The sequence below is a fragment of the Festucalex cinctus genome, chromosome 19, assembly GCF_051991245.1.
Source record: "Festucalex cinctus isolate MCC-2025b chromosome 19, RoL_Fcin_1.0, whole genome shotgun sequence".
NCBI lineage: Eukaryota > Metazoa > Chordata > Actinopteri > Syngnathiformes > Syngnathidae > Festucalex > Festucalex cinctus.
In genome coordinates this window covers 17,217,360-17,233,867 of record NC_135429.1, presented here as the reverse complement: position 1 = coordinate 17,233,867, position 16,508 = coordinate 17,217,360, and the positions used below count along the sequence as shown (strand labels likewise).

The 16,508-nt window shown below is 37.4% G+C and overlaps 1 long non-coding RNA gene across 1 annotated transcript; it reads left to right on the top strand.

Annotated features, from left to right (window-relative positions):
* Positions 1 to 11,336: 11,336 nt before the first annotated feature.
* On the top strand, positions 11,337 to 12,408 carry LOC144007655 (uncharacterized). The gene is made up of 2 exons (XR_013280298.1): positions 11,337 to 11,577; positions 12,025 to 12,408. It is a non-coding gene; the product is annotated as an uncharacterized LOC144007655 (long non-coding RNA).
* The last annotated feature ends 4,100 nt before the right edge of the window (positions 12,409 to 16,508 follow it).

Genomic DNA, 16,508 nt, shown 5'->3' with positions numbered 1-16,508 from the left:
CATAGCTGCCTGGCTTTCTCAATTTTAGCGACAGTTTCCCCTCTACGCCTGTCCAGGGGCCTCATTTATAAAACTGTGCGTGGTAACCTGCGCAGAAAAGTACGTACGAACGAAACTCAAAACTCACATACGCAGAAAAAAATTGAGATTTATAAAACCATGCGTCTACACACATACGCAAATCTGCACGCAAGTTCCCTTTATAAATGCCACACGATCCCAACCGGTGTGCGCAGCAGATTCCACGCCGTTCCCTGCCCCAAGTCCGCCTATTTCACCCCATATTTGGCAATGGAAAGCAACTCATCTGCATATTAATAAGCAGCACGTGTTGGCGAACATCAAACCAAAACAATTTGGACGGTCAATGAGAGGCAAGAAAGAAATCTAAAGTCACCATAATGTACTAGAATTTTCGTGTGAACAGTAGGTCCTATAAAAAAAAAAAAAAATTAAAAAAAAAGATTTTTAAACAAGATGTACACTGAAACCGGCGGCACGGTAGTCGAGTGGTTAGCACGTCCGCTTCCCAGTTCTGAGGTCTCCGGTTCGAGTCCAGGCTCGGACCTTCCTGGGTGGAGTTTGCATGTTCTCCCCGTGCCCGCGTGGGTCTTCTCCGGGTACTCCGGTCTCCTCCCACATTCCAAAGACATGCATGGTAGGTTAATTGGGCGCTCCGAATTGTCCCTAGGTGTGCTTGTGAGTGTGGATGGTTGTTCGTCTCTGTGTGCCCTGCGATTGGTTGGCAACCAGTCCAGGGTGTCCCCCGCCTACTGCCCAGAGCCAGCTGAGATAGGCGCCAGCAGCCCCCGCGACCCTTGTGAGGAATAAGCGGTCAAGAAAATGGATGGATGGATGGATGTACACTGAAACCCTAATTTTAGAGGTCGAGTCACGGAAGGCCAATAAAAGCAAGAGGGACGCGAGTCACAACAATGCTGCCACATGGCGCACAGACGCAGATTTTATTTTTTAAATTAGGAAAGCAATAATAATGATCATCCATCCATCCATTTTCTTAACCGCTTACACTTGTATTGTTTTCACTCAGACTTACTAAATTGTCTCTAAATTAGGCGATCAATAGGCCGCCCTCTTATTGTTGATAATATTTCCCATGTGTTGCTTATGGATCTTCATCCAGAATCACGGCTGCGTGGATCGCATTGTGAACGTTTATGACAGACTTTATTGACGCGCGCATTTATTTATTTGAAACGCTATCTCCCTATAGCAAAGATGCTTGCACCAGACTATTTTTCTAGCAATTTTTTCAATCCTTCTTGTCTTGTGCGTTTTATTTAGCCTTTAATGGCAATTGCGTGGCGCGGGCAGGTGAAGTTACTATTGGGGCATATTGTTGCGCGGCGCAATGATGTAATGCGTGCAGTATGTGTCTACATAGTTGTCATTAATATGATTTGTTGCATGAGGCTTTTTCAAGATAGGTGATCAATGAGAGAAAACGAGCGTTTAAAATGTTCATTCGCATGCAGCTTTCCGCCCCACTGCGCGCTTGTGACATCCGAGCAACTCTGGAGCAAAACAAACATTAATATATGTGACCCAACATCCAGCATACATGTCGTTTGAGGAATAGAAATGTACCACAAAACTGATTGTGTCGCTGTTTTCCCCTGTCTCCAGAATGTGCGGATTGCGTACGGTAGGTCCAGACTTGACGTGGTGGTGCGTAAAGTTTCACGTTCAGTGTGTTTTCTATAAATACCACTTTTGGCGCAGAAATGTTCGTACGTAGAGTTTTGGCCTCATTTTGAGCGTACGCAAGCTTTATAAATGAGGCCCCAGGTGAGTAGGGTCTGATTGCAGACCGCAGGCTGGGAACTGAACGCCCACGGAACGGAACGCCCCTAAGCCCTATGCTTGCCGTAAAGCGCAGCTGCTGTCGTAGTCCAGTGTCGTCTGTAGCGAGCGGCCTCTACGTGTTGTAGGAAACAAAATTTAAAAAATGACGAATCGTGAGCAGCAAGTATGTGGATATTATTTTTATTGAATGATTGTAGCACATAGGACGCTAAAACTGGAGGGACACAACCACCGGCAGTTCTGATGAGGTTTGTTGACAGAAAGAAAAAGATTGCTCTTCTGCGAGACCGTCACAAGCTTCATGGGAAACATGTCTACATCAACGAAAACCTCACCAAACGAAATGCTGACATCGCCAAAAAGGCACGACAAATGAGAAAGAATGGACTTATCGAAAGCACGTGGACAAAAGACTGCGTGTCTGTGTGTGTGTGAGCCAGGTTGGTGAAAGACTGAAGAGTGTTTTTCTGAGTAGCTGGTATTGAGCAGGTCATGTTAAGGAAGGAATGTGTGATAGTGGGAATAGTGTCGAAAAAAGATTTGTGAATCACATTGTGAATTGTTTTGTGGGAGGCGTTGCAAGTTGGATGGAGATGTTTAAATTGTTGTGTTTGTGCTTTTGTTCCTTTGATTTAAATTTCTTTTCTTTTGTAGGCTAACTGTTTTTGGGGAGTGGGTAGGAGGAAGAGGATTAGTCGCTGATGTGGATTGTTGGTGTGTAATTTTGATTCTAGGCTTATCCGGTAAACAAAAGAAAAATGTTGACAGTGAAAATAAAAGGGAGAGAGGACAGCTATAGTAAAGGAAGGATAAATAATGTGGAATGTTAGTTGGGTGCCGTTTTGAAGATTTATGAGAGGCTTTGTAGAAATTAAGTAAAATTAAACAAAGATTTGTCCATTGTGGTAGTCTTTTTGATAGATGATTGTCCAAATGGTTTAATTTGATTGTATACATTAAATTGAAGATGTAAAAAAAATGTGTATTTTTAAATTTTAGATATTGATAGGGTCCAAAATGGGGAATCTTAAGAGTAATATTTGTAACGTAAGTGAGGAATGATATGACGTGAGAGAGAGAGAGAGAGAGAGAGAGAGAGAGAGAGAGAGAGAGAGAGAGAGAGAGAGAGAGAGAGAGAGAGAGAGAGAGAGAGAGAGAAAGAGAGAGAGAGAGAGGCGGAGAGAGAGAGAGAAAGAGAGAGAGAGAGAGAGAGGCGGAGAGAGAGAGGCAGAGGCGGAGAGAGAGAGAGAGACAGAGAGAGAGAGAGAAAGGCGGAGGGAAGGGGGACAGCAGAAGGTGTATGTGTGTGTATGTGTGAAAGGTCAGAGTTGATGCTGATAGGAATGGTACAGAAGTGGGAGATGGGAAACGAGGATGTTTGAATCCAATGAATATATAATCTATGGAAGGAATAGTCTGTGTGTAGAAGTTTATAAGAAGAGTAAGTGTAGATATAATAGCAGTTTGAAAAATATGAGGGGACTAAGAAGGCATAAAAAATAAATAAATATATACATAGCCATTGCATAACGAAATGATAGGTTATGCTTGAGTATATATTTAGAAATTATTAATGATGAATTTTACAGGAGTCGCTTTGAAGGATAATAGGTGCTGAACCAAATGAATTGAGAGGAGGTTAAGTTAAATAGCAGGAAAAATAATATAAAGAAAATATAGCATTAGATTGATAGACTTGATGGAGATGACTAGGGCTGTCAAACAATTATATTTTGATAAAATCGATTAAATTTAGTTTGGATTGATCCCAATTCATCACTTAATTAAGGAGGGTTTTTTTTTATTAGATTTTTTCCGCCTGCCAAATTTGAAGAGTACCCGTTATGTGTTAATTTTTGAAAGTCTCGTGTTATAAGGATGTCTTCAACATTTTTTGATCCACTATACATGCTTATTTTTCTATTCAGTGATTTATTTTTACAAATCCAAAATAATAAATGAAAAAGAGAAAAAATGTCTCCAATGTTTTGACATAAACAAATGATCTGAATGTCAAAGTTATACCAAAATATATATTAAATGCTTTACGGTTAATGCATGTAGTTGTGTTTATTATTTAAACATAATATGCGCTAACTTTGACGTAAACATCTGTCATAATGTGACTAATCTGATAATTTTTTGTGATTATTTAATTAGTTCACACTTTAACCTACAGCACTAGAAATGCTAAAAAATATATAATAATGTAATATTTTGTCATGATGCAGGGCTCTCAGTGTGCTCTTTTCCTTTTTTTTCAGTCTCTGAGTGATTGAGGGGGCGTTTCCCCTGGCGCCGCACCTGCGGCGCATCAACATTTAGCCTTTATAAGGACTCTGACGTCGCCTGGACGACGTCGGATTATTCTTCCAAGTCTACAGTCATTGCCTTGTGTACTTGCTATAGTTCAGTTTTTTGCTCTCGTAAGTTTTGCTACGCTATTTTGTGTTGTGACTTTTGCCTGTGATATCTGTTAATTAAGAGACATTGAGTTACTAGTAGATATTTTTTCATCTTGCCTTTTGCAAGCACCTTGTGTTTTCTCCCATTTTTTCCATCCTGGCTGGGGCCAGCGCCTTTTGTTATTTCCCTTGTTTTTTGAACTGTAATAAATCCTGTCAAACTCCTCTGTTGCCGTGATCTTGGGATCCACCTATCCAGTTCATACTGGACTCTGACATATTTAATGACAAGTATATCTTGGTCATCCATAATGAAAAGTTTTATTGTAAGAGTAAGCCTACAATTTTTTTATTTTTGTCCCTATATGTGAACATTGTACAAGTCCTTGGCCATTGAAAGATGCAAATCCTGGTGTCGACCAAATCTCTTCATCAATGGAAGAGTGACTCCAGTCTGGAAAAACTCTGGAACAAAGGAGGACTTTTGTTGTGTAGGGGGGCACAACGTCACACACAGGACAATGATGAACACCTGTTATGTGTGATTAACTGTTTTTGAAAGGACTTACAGTTACATCCTGAGCAGCTTGGATGAACAAAACTGGACTGGCTGGACAAAACCCGAGCATGGATGGACACACTCATGAAAGCTCAGAGGACAAAACTGTTGAACGATGGTTGGGAGACACTGGGAGGACGCATTAGACAAGTGGGTATGGATTGTATGGTGTTACCATATTGAAGGAATTTTTTTAATGATCAAATCAATCATCATTTTAAGACAATTTATTAGAATGAATAGAAAATAAATGTGGATGGTTAAGATATATAAGTGTTGAAATTCGTGTAACTCTTTTGTAGCTTATTGAGATGCAATAACTAAGAAAAATTGGTTTAATTAGGTAATTTGGCTGTATCGTTTAGACTATGAGAAACTACCTTTTATATTATTCATCTCAATTCAATTTTATATTTAGATTTGGCTGTTAAAATATTGGAATTTTTAGAATTAATGATAGTGGTGATTCCGATATACATTAAAGATACAGATTTAGCTGTGTTAAATATATTTATATATTGCAGCTATTTAATGGAGTAAGATAAACTATAGCAATATTTTGCAGCTTATAGAACTTAGACGAAAAATATGCTGAAATTAATAGGTCAAATTGCAAAGACTTAATTGAATGATTGAGGTTATAAGTCCCTTTTAACACCTCTATGGATAAAATAGTTAGAATTTGAAGGTGAACTTTTTAAATCTATATATATTAAATATAGTGAGATTTCTACTGCTAAACAGAACCCCCCCCCCCCCCCCCCCCCCCCCAAAAAAAAAGAGACACATAGGATTAAACAAATCACCTGAATACGTTTGAATTTTATATATAGTTTGGATATGTCCAGAGGAGGAAGAGTGAATATATTGGAAGATATGAGTTTTTAAATGCCAGGTAGGAGATTTAGAGGAAGACCAAATGGAAGAAGTTAAAGACGATATGAAGGTAGTTGGCGTGAGAGCAGAGGATGCAGAGGACGGGGTTAGATGGAGGCAACTGATTCGTTGTAGCGGCCCCTAAAGGAAAAAGCTAAAAGAAGAAGATATGTAAAATAGTCAGATAAATGTCGTAGAGTATACTTTTGATATATGTTAAATAATTTGGCTAGAAGAGATTGTTGCATAAAAAGAGGACCATAATAAACTAAAACTGGAGTGAATATTTTGTATCTGGATAAAAATAGTGGTATAAGAGATGTCTGAAGTAGTATGATATTGAATCAGCATTGAAAGGCACTACAGTGGACAAATCTGATGTTGTTAGTGATTCTGAGAAGAAACACGATGAAAACGAAGTTGGAGTATTCGAGCTATCCTTGTTAACATTTTGTTTAAATTAACTCTTTCACTCCCAGCCATTTTGACTGAAACAACTGAACTGTTTGACTGGATTTGGACTGATTTTGCAAGGCCCGCAGAATATTATGTTCTAGTGCTATAAAAACATGGACACCTACTAAAAGAAAGATTAGACTCTCTTGTCATCAGGAAAAAAAAAAACAATGGGAAAAAAAAATGTTGGAACATGGCTGATCTCTTATACTGTTCTGCCACTTGATGGCTGTTTTTTGTAATACTACCATTGCTTTAAGCGACTTCTTCAGGTCAGAAGCTATATTAAAGCCTTCTGTTTGCTATAGCATAAAAAACATTAAAAAAAAAAAAACAACAACGTATAAATATGTTTTTGGGAGTGAATGAGAAAGTATTAAAAACGTATTTATACGTTTTTGGGATTGAATGAGTTAATTGATTTTTTTTTTTTACATAGTCTGTGATGACGACAGTTAGAAAAGAGTAACTTAGGATAAGTTTAGTTTGTGAAACGTTAGGTTTGCAAGAGCTTCGTGGGGAAGATGAGTAAAGGGTTGATGTTGAAAAATTTGGGATAATATTCATATTCATGAATGAAAGGGTATAAATGTCTGATTTAATTCTGTGGTTATAGCTCCTGTATGTGGGTGTATTCTTATCTGTATTGGAATGTGAGTATCTGTTGTGATTTGTGAGATTGTTTGTCTGTGAAGTGTGTTGTTTGTTTGTTTACTCACATAAAAAAAAAAAAAAAAAAAAAAAGAGTGAGAATGAGAAGAAGAAAGCAGCTGCAGGCGCCTATGGGAGTAGGAAACAATTGCATGCATAATATGGCCATGATAATTAGTACAAGTAAGGGTGTTTGTGATCACAATATGAGAGTAATTGCCTCTCACCCGTTACTGTATATTTTCTGACTAGTCTAATTGAGTATAATGGCGGATTAGTGAAAATTTGACTTTAATATTGATTATAGGATTGTTTATGATCGTGACAATTTAAGGGCACCATTTGACTGACAAAATAGTCATATGGAGAAGGCCCAATTTTAATGATGTGGCTTCGGATGATTGTGCCACTTCTGAGCTGTTACGACTTTATATGACGTTAAGAGTGTTATTGACTTTATGAAGACCTGACGGGGACAGACTGACTGTGACTTATATTGTTTTGTTGTTTAACCCCTTTTCCTGCAGCACAACAGACTCATCATGATTGATTTGTGAAGTTTTTTCCCTAACCCCGATTTTCTTACAGTTTTATTGCTTTTTTGTCATTGATAGTTGATTTATTTATGATGGATGTTAATAGGGCTGCACGATATTGGAATAACGTGATATGCGATATGGCTGCTGAATATAGCAATTTAACATGTATCTGAAGAACTGACATTTTTGTAATTTGATGTAAGAATTGAAAGAATTAAAAGAATTCTTTTCATGCACCAAAATAGGCGAACTAATTGTATATTTAAGGGTAATTACATCTCAGTTATCAACTATTGGATGGTTGTTGCATTTTTTAGTTGGTGTCTGACTGGTTGAATTTATGCAAAGCGTAAAATTCCAGATTAAACATTGCATGGGCCAATATCGCGATGTCAATGTTTTTCGACATGTTGTGCTGTCCTATGCTAGACTGGTCTTGCAGGTCAGAGATCTTCAAGAACCATCTTCCAGCTTTGTGTATCTGATCTGTGTCTGAAATGACTTCTTATGGTTTGATTTCTATTTACCATTGTAGTTTTGTTTGTGTTGCAATGTGTTTTTGGTGTTGTAAGTAAATAAGTGCTTTCAGGTTAAGTTTCTGTGTTTTCGTGAATGCCGATCCCGAGCTGTGGACGGTAAGTTGGTTCCAGTCTGAGTACCAGGAGTCTTCTGGTATCGTTTGTGTTGACACATGACGTATGTGTCAAAAGGGGGAATTGAATGTAAGTAAGGAATTTTTTTTTATATATATATATAATTTTCAAAATTTTACATAGTTCAACGGATTGGGAAAAGTTCTCATGTTTGATTTTTGTCTAGGGGACTTGGTGATAGCAGCTGCTGAATGGCCCGAATAGCAGCCCGTGATACCAATTGTGAGCCCTCAACTGACTCAGGTGCAATCAGCCGTGGGCCCCAGCCACCTCCAGCGCAACCACCAGCAGCCCTGTGCGGAGGTCCTCAACTAGCGCTCCCTTCAGCGCCTGCACCGTCGTCACCTCCAGTTCCTGCTGAGAAGTGTTCAACTCCAACCAGCCAGGAGCAGCCGCCAAACAGCAAACGTCTACAGGACCACCACCAGGCACACATTTTTGACCACGACCAGACCCTCCACCGCCAGAAATGCCACGCCCCCAGATGAGCTTTCCCCAAACCCCCACCAGGATCACTCACCTGATGCCCCATCCAGCAGTCCCCTTATAAAAGGCTTGACCCAAAATCTGCTCTGACACTTCCCTTCTTCTGATACAATCAGACATCACCAACCACATTCACAATACACTGTTCTTATGGGGCACAATAAGCCCCGGGCAGCGCAAAATCATAATCAGCCGGACTGTACAGATTGGGCCTGAATATTTTGACTGATGATTGGGGCAGCATGAGCCCTGCCCTAAGAAAATTGAAAGCACTTCCCTTACTGCCCCACCGATCGCCGCAGTTGAACTTTGAACATTCCTACCTCATCAACATCTGGACATTTTTAGCATCATTTTCAGGTTTTTGCCTCAAAAGAAAATTATATAATAGCTATGCTCTGTGTGTTTTACCAGTGGATCCCATTTAATTACCATTTTTTTCGAAATTATTGAACTTTGATGCACGCATATTTACTGGGATTAACACATAGGTGGGACCGTGTTTGACATTGATTGTTCATGATGTGTTTACATCATGAAAGGGAAGAAATGACGTATATAATTTTAGTTATCTATGTAGATTCATGCCCCATCCCTGAAAAAGCCACCTGGTTTGGCCCAAATCTGCTCTGACACATTTTCCTTTCTTCTGACCTAGCAGATATATGTAGGGGTTTTCCGAACACGTGAGCTACACGTGCTACATGTGAGTGAGTGAGCCAAACACCAGGTGCAGCCCATAAAAATGTCTTGTCCGCAATATTTATGAGCAGGAAGGTACACATGAGCTTGCGTAACCATGAAGTTCATGCAGAGGTCAGCTTTAAATTAGGCCAAAGGTGGCGAGCCTAAGTTTACGTGGAGTAACAGTGCCCCCAATGGTCAAAAAATAGCACTGCACCCAGTACTGCATTTTGTAGTTGTCCAATACCGTTAGCTGCCTTAAGATGTTACGCCCAAGGAAATGTTTGGGGGATGGACTCTAGACAGGCTTTATAAGCCAGTGCATCCCGTTGTCCAACGGATTTTTAATCCCTTCTGGCCAGAATATATGTCTTGTTTGTATGTCTGTGTCAAATAAATCTTTTTGTCTGCAGCTTGAATCTCGGCCCGGCACTCTGTTACTTTTTCCTTCTAGCTTTTGAGTTGTGGAACTTCTCCTTCAAAGCGAATACAGGCGAAGACTCTCCTTCCGACACCCGGGATGCATAACATACGATCACTCTTGGAGAGGGCAGTCGGAGCCGCCCGCGCCCCCCCCCCCCCCCCTTCCCGACATATCTCCCCTGAGCGTCGGCCCGGCGGGAGGGTGAAGACGGCCTCCGCCGGGACGTAAATCTCGGTCCGGCCGTCTGCCTCTCGTCCGAGCCGACGGAACAACAGTGGGTTGCATTTTTTTTTTTTTTGCATTAGTTAATTTGATTAAATTGAAGATTTTGTAATCTATGCATCCTATTACAACCTTACTTTCATGTTGTGAGTCAAGTGCGTATTCTACAGAAAACATTTTGTCAATATTTTGGAAATTGTTCTTATGTTTATTGAGATATTGAACATCCATCCATCCATTTCCTTGACCGCTTATTCCTCACAAGGGTCGCGGGGAGATATTGAACAAAATCTTTCAATTTTTCAAAGGGGTATACTCATATATAGTGAGCACTGTACATGATGCAGCCATAGCTGATATATCTGAAATAGTCAGCTGGATCTAGAAGATCGAGCTTTGTGTCACTCAAAGTACTGCTGATTGGTGCTTGACTGGCTGTTGCTTCAGCTGTACATTAAACAAAATACATCACTTCAAATTATTTTGGTGTTAAAGCAGGGAAAACAAATCCATTTGCATTATGATAGAATACAATGTCAGAAATTATGGCTGTATGTATTAAATGCACCATCCATGCACTTACATTCAGTAGCCTTTGGTGAAGATGACACTGAAGGATTGTTTTCCACAGCTTCTGCAGGTGCTTGTTGTGGCTGCAAATATTTTCTCAGCGCATCTAGTTAAAAAAAAATGCATTTACTATATCGATGTTTACATTAAACCAGCACATAATTCTTATTTTCAATAAATTAATAAATTAATGTGGTTATGTGAAACAATGACTTGTGCAAATCCATTTGCAGGTATCTGGACTTACTGGCTGTTTTAGTTTAAACTCAGCAAGCGTTGCCCCACTCTTGTGTGCAAAGTAGCTACTAGCATGGATGTATTGGTGCAGTAAACAAGTTACAAGCAAGCTAAGAAGCTAACGCTATTTTCATGTTTATTTTATAAACAATGATGATTGACTGACATACATACCTCTACCCTGGGCCCGTTTTTCCTCCTCCTCCTTTCGCCGCTTTCTTAATGCAGCACCTGAAGGCTTGGACCTTTTCATTGATGTCAATGTATAAACAATACAAGTGAGCCAACAATCTATATATCTTTCTAAAGTGCTGCCACTACACTCACCAGATGATATACGACCCCTCTATGGCGTTAGATTTGTGCCACAATTCCGTGCGTAACAAAATGTGTTTCGTACGTACAAAATGTGTTTCGTGCGTACCAAAAATGTGTTTCGTACGTACAAAATGTGTTTCGTACGTACCAAAAATGTGTTTCGTACGTACAAAATGTGCTTCGTGCGTACAAAACAGTCCTCGCGCACGCTTGCTTCGTCTCTCCTCAACACGTACGAAACTTTGATTTACGCTTGCGATGCAAGGGTCGAGGCGTGATATTTGTGCCACAATTCTTAACCAATCAGGAGTCGGACAGGAAAGCAAATCCTGATTGGCTGTTTAATATCCAATCAGGCAGAACTTTGACAACGTGTCGTCAAGCCGCGTTGCATCATGGGCGCTTCTTCGATTTTTTTATTTATTTTTTTAAACAAGCACTCGGTCCTTTCCTGTTTGAATTTTTGTCTGTATTTCTGCTGACTTTTATTTACTTAATAGAAGTTTTGTTATGTTACGGGATGAATCAGCTCCTAACTGCTTTCCTGCTTAGCGGAAGAAGGAGGGAAAACAAGTTTTAGCGCTCATGGTGATGTTGGATGACGGCATAAAATAGAAGAAAAAAAAAAAGAGAAGAGGCTAACCTGCTACTTACGTTTTCATTATGGTAAGTTACAAAATACTGTACTGTATTTAAGTCAGTAAATCCTATAGTTTTGTCCTCTTTTGATCGTGCTACTATCATTACAATCTTAAACACTGCATGCCATCATGAGTGGCGTTGTATAAGAAGTAGAAAAGAAAATGTTAGACCATCCATTTTTCTTTAGTAATTAGTGCCTGGTACCACTAAAGGTATATCGTGAATAACAGAAAACATTGAATACATAAGTGTTTGGCAGTCCAATGCCATAGTTATTGACGTAAGAATTGAATTCATTTTGGTTACAAGACAACCATACACCATGACTAGCAGCTGTTGAAATAAACATGTTCGCCCAAAATAATTGTTTTACTAATGTGAGAAACATGGTTGATCTTGTCATTTTTCCATAACAACAGATAGACAATTAAAAATCTGAGCGCTAACCTTGGGTTTTGTTTTTATTACCAGGCAGCAAAGATGACAAAGGACCCAGAATGCACCTGATGACACCACAACAGAAGTGTCAAAAACACCACGAGAAGCAGAAGATGAAGAAGTGGAGTGGAAAAAATATTGATATCGCGCTATTGGCCCATGCAATATGCATATAACAGACATGCAATAAGTTTCATATGGAATTTTTTGCTTTTATCTGAATTTGACCAGTCAGCCACTTGCTAAAATGTGCACCACCATCCACTAGTTGAACATTATTGAAGTCATTACAATTAAATAACTCTGAATACATTTTACTGCATGAGAAATATAATTTGTTCATTAGATAATAAAATCATCATCAGTCATTTCTTTAGATCCATATTAAATATTGCAATATCTATTGCTATATTCAGCAAAATCGCGTATTGCATGATTTTCCAATTTTGTGCAGCCCTAATTCCTGACGTTTTTGAGCCAGCTGAGGAGACCAATTTGACTTAGTCATTAAAATGTCTGTAGGAAGAGTCAGAACGTGAAGCTTGAGCTTGACAGCAGAGAAATCAAGAGCTCCTGAAGAATGACAACATTAACATTGGACTATCGTAATTTGAAGTTCGAATAGTTGTAATGGCCTGTTTTGCAGCATACCAAATCAAACATTTTTAAAATATTTTTTCTCCTGTAAGTTGTCGACACTTTTACTGAACTTATTTAAATGTGTCTTGCAAACAGTATCATTGACAATTAGAAAAAAAAAAAGTGTCACACACACTGTATTCGGAACAACCTGTAAACAATAACCAAAATACTATTGCAGGTACAGTGCCAATGCAGTACATGACACATTTATGGTTTCAAGATTAAAGTGCGGAAGTGCACACACTGCACATTTGCCCATCATTGACCAAGAAGACCTCAGAGTACTGTACTCACGATGATGTATTGAGAATGCAAGACCCAAGAGGTTCCACAGATGAAAATATATTACACATTGTATTTGTAATTGACACTTAATGATGCATTATCGATCAACAAACAGCAAACTGTACATTTTGTTTTTACATCAAATGAATCGTCCTCAGTTACAGTGCATCTTTGCAGTTTTTATTTCACGTTTTACACACAGTAGGCATGGTAGACTGCTATTGTGGAGCCATCCATCGCTGTCCCATCCATCTCAGCTGTACTCTCTATCCTTAGACATCTTATTGATGACTGTGACCCGGATATAGAAACGATGCGCAATCTGGATTGGTTTACCTGGTAAATTGGAAACAAACAAAAGCTCAAGGTTATTAATTGTAAAACGTGAAACAATCATATCCATCCATCTTCATGTAGTTATGGGAAAACAATGTGACCATCCATGTTTCTACAGTTTCTTGTTCATGTTAAATGTCTAGTACAACTAAGGGTAACCACTTCATAACCTCTGCAGCTATAATATGATGCTCTTTTGGGGGAGAACAGTCAGAAGACCTTTGCAATAATCAAGTCTACTGGAAATAAAAGCATGAGTCAGGTTCTTCTGGTATGGAGCATGCAACCCTTCGGTCGAAGTCTTTTAGGTGGTAAAAGGCTGCTTTAGTGATTTGTTTGAGATGGCATTTATGTGCACAAGTATACAGGTAATGACAACAAAATTAACTCGTGAATTAAATTCAAGAGCTGATATCTCGTAATTTTCCACGATTTTCTAATCAATATCACTATCACTAACGTACTTAAAAATCAGTAACTATGGCATTGTGTTAACAGTGCTTTTGGACATTCCATGTTTTTTTTCCTGTCTGTTAGTTACACGATATACATTTGGTGGCACTAGGCACTAAAAATAAGCAGCACGGGAAAGAGGAGATATTGCCTACCTAAAATACGACAAGCTTATAATTCATCCCCGTACAAGCACACCCAGACACTTGCACCAACACAACTCATCAATAAAATGAAGGAAGACACAGTACACTTGATGACGAAAAGTTGACAAATACTAGAATGGAAAATCTATACCCAAACACAAAAAAATTACAAATATTTGATTATACGGAACATAAGACATCTGATCCAGAAAATGGCATTGATCCAGATAAATTTTTATGTAGTAACAACTATGACCTTGCCTGCGAGTACCACACTGATGAGCAATTCAATGTAAATGTAAGTAAGGATTTTCGTGCATTCTCAATCATACATTTTAAAAGTAGAAGTCTATATAAAAACTTTACAGAAATTAAAAAATGCTTGAGTAAAATAAATAAATTCCAAATTATAGCCATATCAGAGACATGGCTTGATAATGAGAAAATAAGCGATATAGAAATGGAAGGATATGAATTGTTTACAATGAATAGGGAAAACAGAAGGGGAGGAGGAGTTGCAATATATGTTGATAAGGTTTTCAAATGTAGTCAAATTGAACATCTAACTACTACTGTGGATAATGTAATGGAATGTGTAACTATTGAAGTTCACATAAAAAATATATCAAACGTAATTATAAGTTGTATATATAGGACACCAGGATCATGTCTTGATACATTTAACGATAAGTTAACAGATATCCTTAGTTATACAAATGATAAAAAATTGCGAATATTGTGTGGTGATTTTAACATTGATTTATTAAATCCTAATGGACATCAGAAGACAACTGATTTATAAATATGATGTATAGTAATAGTTTATTTCCTGTTATTATAAAACCTAGTAGAATAACAATTGATACAGCTACACTAATTGATAATATATTCACAAATAAAATTGACCTTAAAATAGAAAGTGGACTCCTTATTAACGATATAAGTGATCACCTCCCGATCTTTGCAATTTTTTATGATTATTTTGATAAAAAAATGAAGCCGACTACTTACACATTTGAAACTAGAGTAAGAACAACACGCTCCATGGCTGCCTTTAAGTTGGATTTAGAGAAACACAACTGGTCTGAGGTTTATTCAAATAACGATCCTGATATTGCATATAGTGAATTTCAGTCAACCATTAATTCTTTATATAATAAACATTGTCCATCAATTAAAATTACAAGAAAGTATAAAGGTCCAAATAAGACATGGATGACGAAGGGGATACAGAATGCATGCAAAAAGCAAAATAATTTATATAAAAGATTTATTAAATTGAGAACTGTGGAAGCTGAAACAAAGTACAAGATCTATAAAAATAAATTAGCAAATATTATTCGAATAAGAAATAAAGATTATTACCATGAATTATTAGAACAGAATAAAAGCAATACACAAGAAATATGGAAAACACTAAATCATGTAATTAAAAAAAGTTCTAAAAAAACAAATTTTCCACAATATTTTATAAAAGATAACGATATGGTAATTGATGAAATTTCTGACATAGCTAATAATTTTAATGAATATCTAGTTAACGTGGGCAGTAACTTGGCAAACAAAATCCCAGAGCCAAGAAACAAACGTGAAATAGATAAGAACATTGTAAATAATTCATCCACAATGTTTCTTAATGATGTTAATGATATAGAAGTATTAAATGTTGTGAAAACATTAAAAAATAAAAAGTCTACTGACTGTCTTAACATTGATATGACATTAGTTAAAAGTATTATGAAATATATTGTACAACCTTTTACATATATTTGTAATTTATCATTTAAAACTGGTATATTTCCATCAAAAATGAAGATAGCCAAAGTCATTCCTGTTCATAAAAGTGGAGAAAGACACACGTTTAATAACTACAGACCAATATCATTGTTGCCACAGTTCTCAAAAATTCTAGAAAAATTATTTTCATATAGATTGGATAATTTTATTGAGAAACATAAGCTCTTAAGTGAAACCCAATATGGGTTTAGAGAAAAACGGACCACCTCAATGGCAGTCATGGAGCTTGTAGAAGCAATATCTACCGAAATAGATAAAAAAAAATTTACTGTTGGGATTTTTATGGATTTAAAAAAAGCTTTTGATACTATAGATCATTCTATATTAATGAATAAATTAAATAAATATGGAATAAGAGGTTTAGCTTATAAGTGGATGAAAAGTTATTTGGAAAATAGATATCAGTATGTGCAGTTTAATAATGTACAATCAGAACACATGAAGATCACTCATGGAGTTCCCCAAGGGTCTGTGCTTGGCCCTAAATTATTTATACTGTACATAAATGATATTTGCTATGTCTCAAAAATATTGAAAAGTGTCTTATTTGCTGATGATACAACTTTCTATTGTTCAGGAGAAAACCTGAAGCAGCTTCTGACTACTGTGGAGTATGAATTGAATATAATAAAAAAATGGTTTGATGTAAATAAATTATCATTGAATTTAAATAAAACCAAGTTCATAGTTTTTGGCACTAGACAAATCACTCATCAAGTTAAAATTATGGTGAATTCAATTGAAATAGAAAGGGTGAATGAAAATAAATTCCTTGGAGTTATTATCGATGATAAATTATGTTGGAAGCCACACATAGAAACTGTTAAAAGGAAAATGTCAAAAATCATAGGGATACTCTATA